The sequence below is a fragment of the Ambystoma mexicanum genome, chromosome 4q (genome assembly GCF_040938575.1).
Source record: "Ambystoma mexicanum isolate Mex_15411 chromosome 4q, UKY_AmexF1_1, whole genome shotgun sequence".
Classification (NCBI taxonomy): domain Eukaryota; kingdom Metazoa; phylum Chordata; class Amphibia; order Caudata; family Ambystomatidae; genus Ambystoma; species Ambystoma mexicanum.
This window is the reverse complement of record NC_090928.1, coordinates 433,856,172-433,866,559: the sequence shown is the minus strand read 5'-3', so window position 1 is coordinate 433,866,559 and position 10,388 is coordinate 433,856,172. Positions and strand designations below refer to the sequence as shown.

General features: G+C 37.9%; 1 non-coding gene across 1 annotated transcript; it reads right to left on the bottom strand.

Moving 5' to 3' along the window:
• Nucleotides 1-10,051: 10,051 nt before the first annotated feature.
• Nucleotides 10,052-10,123, bottom strand: TRNAC-GCA (transfer RNA cysteine (anticodon GCA)). Its single transcript has one exon. It is a non-coding gene; the product is annotated as a tRNA-Cys (tRNA).
• Between the last annotated feature and the right edge of the window lie 265 nt (nucleotides 10,124-10,388).

The following is a 10,388-nucleotide window of genomic DNA, read 5'->3' as shown; positions in this document are numbered from 1 at the left end:
AGTTCTGCAAAGTTCACCTTTATTAAATCAGTAATATGTACAAAGTGCAAGCAACATGCAATCACCATCAAAGCAAAGCATTTTCAGCCACCAAAACCTCCTTATAAGTATATTGGGTGCGAAGGATGTCCTTTAACTGCCTTGGTAAAATACAGTGAGGTTTCCATTGCAAGAATTCATACATTTCGTATCACATGTAGATCTTGGAACATGGAAAAAAATCTTTTGTCAAATGCACAAATTCTGCAAAATGTAACTGCTTCTCTACTGCAGTTTGTTGATTTTGTGCTAAGAGCATAGTTAAACCCAATTGTTCATTGTTTTGTATATGAAATGATGATATATCCTATTGTTTCTTACAGTGCATTGGGTTGAAAAACATTTTAACAGGATCTATTGACGAGGGTATATGGTTATGAAACAGGGACTTCTTGAATTGCACTCCTATGCTCTACCACTGAGATAAACCCTTGAATGCTGAAAACTGACCTTTTTTTAAAAAGGTGATAGAGTGGGTAACTGTATGGAACTTGTAGAACTAATGACATCAGTGCACTTCTGGTCAGCTGTACAAATTAATACATTTCATTAAGGGCATATTATTGGTTTCCACCACAGTTTTATAACATTCATGTGAGCTTCCAATGGACTATTTCAAACTGATAATATCACCAGTAGAACTTGGGTGAATGTAAATCACAGCTTGTATCATATGAAGAAATCCTAAACATTTTCAAGGTGTTTACCCTATGTTTCGTTTCAGGAGATGATCAGGAGTATTTCAAATGTAGAAATGTGTTGCTCATTACATAAAATGCTAACATTGTAAATGTTTTCTTCAATTTATTTAATACAAAAAAAATGTCTACAGGTAAAACAGTTGAACAAGGGGCACACAGATTTGAACTAGGGACCTCTTGATCTGCACTCAAATGCTCTACCACTTAGCTATACCCCCAGTTCTGAAAAGTTCAACTTTATTAATTCAGTAATATGTACAAAGTGCAAGCAACATGCAATCACCATCAAAGCAATACATTTTCAGCCACCAAACCCTCCTTATAAGTATAAGGGGTACAAAAATGTCCTTTATCTGCCTTGGTAAAATACAGTGAGGTTTCCATTGCAAGAATTTATACATTTCGTATCACATGTAGATCTTGGAACATGGAAAAAAAACGTTTGTCAAATGCACAAATTCTGCAAAACGTAACTGCTTCTCTACTGCAGTTTGTTGATTTTGTGCTAAGAGTATAGTTAAACCCAATTGTTCATTGTTTTTTATATGAAATGATGATATATCCTATTGTTTCTTACAGTGCATTGGGTTGAAAAACATTTTAACAAGATCTATTGACGAGGGTATATGGTTATGAAACAGGGACTTCTTGAACTGCACTCCTATGCTCTACCACTGAGTTAAACCCTTGAATGCTGAAAACTGCCCTTTTTTAAAAAGGTGATAGAGTGGGTAACTGTATGGAACTTGTAGAACTAATGACATCAGTGCACTTCTGGTCAGCTGTACAAATTAATACATTTCATTAAGGGCATATTATTGGTTTCCACCACAGTTTTATTACATTCATATGAGCTTCCAATGGACTATTTCAAACTGATAATATCACCAGTAGAACTTGGGTGAATGTAAAACACAGCTTGTATCATATGAAGAAATCCTAAACAGTTTCAAGGTGTTTACCCTATGTTTCAGGAGATGATCAGGAGTATTTCAAATGTAGAAATGTGTTGCTCATTATATAAAATGCTAAGATTGTAAATGTTTTCTTCAATTTATTTAATAAAAAAAATATTTCTACAGGTAAAACAGTTGAACAAGGGGGCACCCACATTTGAACTAGGGATCTCTTGACCTGCAGTCAAATGCTCTACCACTGAGCTATACCCCCACCTCTGAAAAGTTCACCTTTATTAATTCAGTAATATGTACAAAGTGCAAGCAACATGCAATCACCATCAAAGCAAAGCATTTTCAGCCACCAAACCCTCCTTATAAGTATATGGGGTGCGAAGGATGTCCTTTATCTGCCTTGGTAAAATACAGTGAGGTTTCCATTGCAAGAACTCATACATTTCGTATCACATGAAGATCTTGGAACATGGAAAAAAAAATCTTTTGTCAAATGCACAAATTCTGCAAATTGTAGATGCTTCTCTACTGCAGTTTGTTGATTTTGTGCTAAGAGTATAGTTTAACCCAATTGTTCATTGTTTTTTATATGAAATGATGATATATCCTATTGTTTCTTACAATGCATTGGGTTGAAAAACATTTTAACAGGATCTATTGATGAGGGTATATGGTTATGAAACAGGGACTTCTTGAACTGCACTCCTATGCTCTACCACTGAGTTAAACCCTTGAATGCTGAAAACTGCCCTTTTTGAAAAAGGTGTTAGAGTGGGTGACTGTATGGAACTTGTAGAACTAATGACATCAGTGCACTTCTGATCAGCTGTACAAATTAATACATTTCATTAAGGGCATATTATTGGTTTCCACCACAGTTTTATAACATTCATATGAGCTTCCAATTGACCATTTCAAACTGATAATATCACCAGTAGAACTTGGGTGAATGTAAAACACAGCTTGTATCATATGAAGAAATCCTAAACAGTTTCAAGGTGTTTACCCTATGTTTCAGGAGATGATCAGGAGTATTTCAAATGTAGAAATGTGTTGCTCATTATATAAAATGCTAAGATTGTAAATGTTTTCTTCAATTTATTTAATAAAAAAAATATTTCTACAGGTAAAACAGTTGAACAAGGGGGCACCCACATTTGAACTAGGGATCTCTTGACCTGCAGTCAAATGCTCTACCACTGAGCTATACCCCCACCTCTGAAAAGTTCACCTTTATTAATTCAGTAATATGTACAAAGTGCAAGCAACATGCAATCACCATCAAAGCAAAGCATTTTCAGCCACCAAACCCTCCTTATAAGTATATGGGGTGCGAAGGATGTCCTTTATCTGCCTTGGTAAAATACAGTGAGGTTTCCATTGCAAGAACTCATACATTTCGTATCACATGTAGATCTTGGAACATGGAAAAAAAATCTTTTGTCAAATGCACAAATTCTGCAAAATGTAGCTGCTTCTCTACTGCAGTTTGTTGATTTTGTGCTAAGAGTATAGTTTAACCCAATTGTTCATTGTTTTTTATATGAAATGATGATATATCCTATTGTTTCTTACAATGCATTGGGTTGAAAAACATTTTAACAGGATCTATTGATGAGGGTATATGGTTATGAAACAGGGACTTCTTGAACTGCACTCCTATGCTCTACCACTGAGTTAAACCCTTGAATGCTGAAAACTGCCCTTTTTGAAAAAGGTGTTAGAGTGGGTGACTGTATGGAACTTGTAGAACTAATGACATCAGTGCACTTCTGATCAGCTGTACAAATTAATACATTTAATTAAGGGCATATTATTGGTTTCCACCACAGTTTTATAACATTCATATGAGCTTCCAATGGACTATTTCAAACTGATAATATCACAAGTAGAACTTGGGTGAATGTAAAACACAGCTTGTATCACATGAAGAAATCCTAAACAGTTTCATGGTGTTTACCCTATGTTTCAGGCGATGATCAGGAGTATTTCAAATGTAGAAATGTGTTGCTCATTATATAAAATGCTAACATTGTAAATGTTTTCTTCAATTTATTAAATAAAAAAAAATTCTACAGGTAAAACAGTTGAACAAGGGGGCACCCACATTTGAACTAGGGATCTCTTGACCTGCAGTAAAATGCTCTACCACTGAGCTATACCCCCACCTCTGAAAAGTTCACCTTTATTAATTCAGTAATATGTACAAAGTGCAAGCAACATGCAATCACCATCAAAGCAAAGCATTTTCAGCCACCAAACCCTCCTTATAAGTATATGGGGTGCGAAGGATGTCCTTTATCTGCCTTGGTAAAATACAGTGAGGTTTCCATTGCAAGAACTCATACATTTCGTATCACATGTAGATCTTGGAACATGGAAAAAAAACATTTGTCAAATGCACAAATTCTGCAAAACGTAACTGCTTCTCTACTGCAGTTTGTTGATTTTGTGCTAAGAGTATAGTTAAACCCAATTGTTCACTGTTTTTTATATGAAATGATGTTATATCCTATTGTTTCTTACAGTGCATTGGGTTGAAAAACATTTTAACAGGATCTATTGACGAGGGTATATGGTTATGAAACAGGGACTTCTTGAACTGCACTCCTATGCTCTACCACTGAGTTAAACCCTTGAATGCTGAAAACTGCCCTTTTTTAAAAAGGTGATAGAGTGGGTAACTGTATGGAACTTGTAGAACTAATGACAACAGTGCACTTCTGGTCAGCTGTACAAATTAATACATTTCATTAAGGGCATATTATTGGTTTCCACCACAGTTTTATAACATTCATATGAGCTTCCAATGGACTATTTCAAACTGATAATATCACCAGTAGAACTTGGGTGAATGTAAAACACAGCTTGTATCATGTGAAGAAATCCTAAACAGTTTCAAGGTGTTTACCCTATGTTTCAGGAGATGATCAGGAGTATTTCAAATGTAGAAATGTGTTGCTCATTATATAAAATGCTAAGATTGTAAATGTTTTTTTCAATTTATTTAATAAAAAAAATATTTCTACAGGTAAAACAGTTGAACAAGGAGGCCTCTTTATCTGCAGTCTAATGCTCTACCACTGAGCTATACCCCTAGTTCTGAAAAGTTCACCTTTATTAATTCAGTAATATGTACAAAGTGCAAGCAACATGCAATCACCATCAAAGCAATGCATTTTCAGCCACCAAACCCTCCATTTAAGAATAAGGGGTACAAAAATGTCCTTTATCTGCCTTGGTAAAATACAGTGAGGTTTCCATTGCAAGAATTTATACATTTCGTATCACATGTAGATCTTGGAACATGGAAAAAAAACGTTTGTCAAATGCACAAATTCTGCAAAACGTAACTGCTTCACTACTGCAGTTTGTTGATTTTGTGCTAAGAGTATAGTTAAACACAATTGTTCATTGTTTTTTATATGAAATGATGATATATATTCTATTGTTTCTTACAGTACATTGGGTTGAAAAACATTTTAACAGGATCTATTGACGAGGGTATATGGTTATGAAACAGGGACTTCTTGAACTGCACTCCTATGCTCTACCACTGAGTTAAACTGCAGGCTTACGCAAACGCGAAATGGCTCCAAATAACTAGATGGGAACTAATGATGACCATTAATTCTACAGTAAATGGGTTTAACGCAATAAAAGAGGAGCTGCGAGCTATAAGAATGGTAGCACTCCAGAACAGATATGTACTGGACCTTCTCACAGCAATGGAAGGAGGAGTTTGTGCAAAGATAGGACAATCATGCTGCACGTTCATACCTGCCAACGATGCTGATAATGGTACACTGACTGAAGCAGTTTCACAATTGGCCCAGATGCACTCCAAAATGATGGATGAAAGTAACGGTGTAAACAAGGATAAGAGCTGGTTCTCAATATTATGGTCATGGATGCCATCCTGGCTGTCAGATGGACTGAAAATAATAGTGGGTTGTACTATTTTGGCTGGAGCTACGCTGATCATAATTAGATTTTGGAAGGCCCGGAAGGCACGCACCACTGACGAGTTGCTCGAAATGGTGGGAATGCACCCCCTGATGCCAGCAGATGACGGCCAACATACAGGTGTGATAATACAGGAGAGGGAGAAGCTGCGCACCCAAATAATCACCAACCATCTAGACCCACCATCAGTGAAGATCGAGAACCCAAGAAACCCCAGGAGTTACATAGGGAAATGGGTATACTGTACTCCTGGAGGAACCTGTGAATATATGTATTGGTCATTTGAAGATCATGTGAACCATTATGGACATCTAGGAGGAATAACTAAGATATGGCGAGTAAGAGGAGATAACGAGAAGGATATGTTTGTGGTCGACAAGTCGACCAGAGGGGGGACTGAAGTGGGAGAATGGAAGACCAGGCTCCCGTCCTTCACCTCTCGCGCTTGGCCTAGAGGGTCACGACCCAGACACCCGCCACGAGAAGAGTTTGTCCATTTACCAGATGACCAAATACCCTGGTATAGGAACATACGGATGTGTCCATCTGCCTGCCCAACAGCCCGCACTGGCCATGCCGACACCTGCGGCACGGACCAACTAGACTAAAATCTACACGTCGTTAGAGATGCCATGACGACCTAGACAACGGAAAGCACCTCTGTACAAATACACACATTGGACATTCCCACACCGATCTACCCGAAGAATATACTCAGTGCTATGACGTAGGCGACAGGCATATTCACGGACGTGCATCTTTATTATTTTTACATAGGCTTTCAGAATGCAGAAACGCAAGACGCGTCATGAACTCATTTACAAAGCTTGCTCACGCTTCTCTTGAAACCAGTTACCACTATAAGAACTATAATGAAGACACGATACTGGTCATGGAACTATATGCTACTATAACTTAAAGCACCCATGCACCAACCGGATCACGTATGCACCAGGCCCAAGTAGGCCTCAAACAAGAGCTCCCGTGGACGTTAACAAAGCAAGAGTCTGGTTGCTGATCCTGCAGAATGGGCCCGGTGAAACAACCAGCCAAGGTCGCGATATTGCAAACCCACATTCCAAGAACAAAGCATCAAAGGCACGATGTTGCAGCCTCGCACTCCGCGCACCAACGTTAAGGTCACACCTGCAAATTAAACCAGACACACAGTGGAAAAGCAATATTAATTGTGCAGAATTCTGCCTCAAACACGGTCCCTCCCCACGTGACCAAGCCGAACCTGACGAGATGCCAAACCCAGGAGAGAAAAGGCGTCTAGATCCCTCGCTACGAGACACAGGCAGATACACTTGAAAGGCTCAATGGACATCTGCGACAGTGGGAGCGGTCAGCCTTCCAACTATGAATAAATCCTCACATTGTCTGCACGTACCCATATTGAAACATTGTTGCAATCGCAGGTACACCGAGTCCTGGGAATAATGGTGGTCCCAGTCTGGGAAGCTCACGGGTGCACCAATCAGAACATGGGGCTCTTATCTCAGACGTCAGTAATATTAACCAATCCTCAGGAGTCTTCATGTAACAATTTTCATGTATCTAATTGTAGGGACAACCCAGATATATCACCTGACTACCCTTTGTCCAGTAACATTGTCCTCTATATGTGCGCTATACTAACCCTACCACTCGAGCAACCAATTAAGAGTGGCGATAGGTTTTTTGTTAACTTTCTGAAGTGACGCGAATAGCGCGTCATAATGCACTAAAAAGGGCCTGCGAGCCCCACGATTGTGTGTGTGTCAGGACGGACGCGTACGTTCCTTGACCCATCCCTGCCGTTTTTGTCTAATAAACAGCAGAGTCACCTTGCTCCTTGTGTGTGTCTCGCGCTCTGTCTCAACTGGGATACACGGGAGGAGTTGGGGCCTCCCTGCCTGGAGGTCCGCGGACGGCCCGGCCGACCCCGGCAGAATTTCTCCCCGACAAGTGTTAAACCCAATTGTTCATTGTTTTGTATATTAAATGATGATATATCTTATTGTTTCTTACAGTGCATTGGGTTGAAAAACTTTTTAACAGGATCTATTGAAGAGGATATATGGTTATGAAACAGGGACTTCTTGAACTGCATTCCTATGCTCTACCACTGAGTTAAACCCTTGAATGATGAAAACTGCTCTTTTTTAAAAAGGTGATAGAGTGGGTGACTGTATGGAACTTGTAGAACTAATGACATCAGTGCACTTCTGGTCAGCTGTACAAATTAATACAGTTCATTAAGGGCATATTATTGGTTTCCACCACAGTTTTATAACATTCATATGAGCTTCCAATTGACTATTTCAAACTGATAATATCACCAGTAGTACTTGGGTGAATGTAAAATACAGCTTGTATCATATGAAGAAATCCTAAACAGTTTCATGGTGTTTACCCTATGTTTCAGGAGATGATCAGGAGTATTTCAAATGTAGAAATGTGTTGCTCATTACATAAAATGCTAACATTGTAAATGTTTTCTTCAATTTATTTAATACAAAAAAATGTCTACAGGTAAAACAGTTGAACAAGGGGCACACAGATTTGAACTAGGGACCTCTTGATCTGCACTCAAATGCTCTACCACTTAGCTATACCCCCAGTTCTGAAAAGTTCAACTTTATTAATTCAGTAATATGTACAAAGTGCAAGCAACATGCAATCACCATCAAAGCAATACATTTTCAGCCACCAAACCCTCCTTATAAGTATAAGGGGTACAAAAATGTCCTTTATCTGCCTTGGTAAAATACAGTGAGGTTTCCATTGCAAGAATTTATACATTTCGTATCACATGTAGATCTTGGAACATGGAAAAAAAACGTTTGTCAAATGCACAAATTCTGCAAAACGTAACTGCTTCTCTACTGCAGTTTGTTGATTTTGTGCTAAGAGTATAGTTAAACCCAATTGTTCATTGTTTTTTATATGAAATGATGATATATCCTATTGTTTCTTACAGTGCATTGGGTTGAAAAACATTTTAACAGGATCTATTGACGAGGGTATATGGTTATGAAACAGGGACTTCTTGAACTGCACTCCTATGCTCTACCACTGAGTTAAACCCTTGAATGCTGAAAACTGCCCTTTTTTAAAAAGGTGATAGAGTGGGTAACTGTATGGAACTTGTAGAACTAATGACATCAGTGCACTTCTGGTCAGCTGTACAAATTAATACATTTCATTAAGGGCATATTATTGGTTTCCACCACAGTTTTATTACATTCATATGAGCTTCCAATGGACTATTTCAAACTGATAATATCACCAGTAGAACTTGGGTGAATGTAAAACACAGCTTGTATCATATGAAGAAATCCTAAACAGTTTCAAGGTGTTTACCCTATGTTTCAGGAGATGATCAGGAGTATTTCAAATGTAGAAATGTGTTGCTCATTATATAAAATGCTAAGATTGTAAATGTTTTCTTCAATTTATTTAATAAAAAAAATATTTCTACAGGTAAAACAGTTGAACAAGGGGGCACCCACATTTGAACTAGGGATCTCTTGTCCTGCAGTCAAATGCTCTACCACTGAGCTATACCCCCACCTCTAAAAAGTTCACCTTTATTAATTCAGTAATATGTACAAAGTGCAAGCAACATGCAATCACCATCAAAGCAAAGCATTTTCAGCCACCAAACCCTCCTCATAAGTATATGGGGTGCGAAGGATGTCCTTTATCTGCCTTGGTAAAATACAGTGAGGTTTCCATTGCAAGAACTCATACATTTCGTATCACATGTAGATCTTGGAACATGGAAAAAAAATCTTTTGTCAAATGCACAAATTCTGCAAAATGTAGCTGCTTCTCTACTGCAGTTTGTTGATTTTGTGCTAAGAGTATAGTTTAACCCAATTGTTCATTGTTTTTTATATGAAATGATGATATATCCTATTGTTTCTTACAATGCATTGGGTTGAAAAACATTTTAACAGGATCTATTGATGAGGGTATATGGTTATGAAACAGGGACTTCTTGAACTGCACTCCTATGCTCTACCACTGAGTTAAACCCTTGAATGCTGAAAACTGCCCTTTTTGAAAAAGGTGTTAGAGTGGGTGACTGTATGGAACTTGTAGAACTAATGACATCAGTGCACTTCTGATCAGCTGTACAAATTAATACATTTCATTAAGGGCATATTATTGGTTTCCACCACAGTTTTATAACATTCATATGAGCTTCCAATTGACCATTTCAAACTGATAATATCACCAGTAGAACTTGGGTGAATGTAAAACACAGCTTGTATCATATGAAGAAATCCTAAACAGTTTCATGGTGTTTACCCTATGTTTCAGGAGATGATCAGGAGTATTTCAAATGTAGAAATGTGTTGCTCATTACATAAAATGCTAACATTGTAAATGTTTCTTCAATTTATTAAATAAAAAAAAATTCTACAGGTAAAACAGTTGAACAAGGGGCACCCAGATTTGAACTAGGGACCTCTTGATCTGCAGTCAAATGCTCTACCACTGAGCTATACCCCCAGTTCTGAAAAGTTCACCTTTATTAATTCAGTAATATGTACAAAGTGCAAGCAACATGCAATCACCATCAAAGCATTGCATTTTCAGCCACCAAACCCTCTTTATAAGTATAAGGGGTACAAAAATGTCCTTTATCTGCCTTGGTAAAATACAGTGAGGTTTCCATTGCAAGAATTCATACATTTCGTATCACATGTAGATCTTGGAACATGGAAAAAAAACATTTGTCAAATGCACAAATTCTGCAAAACGTAACTGCTTCTCT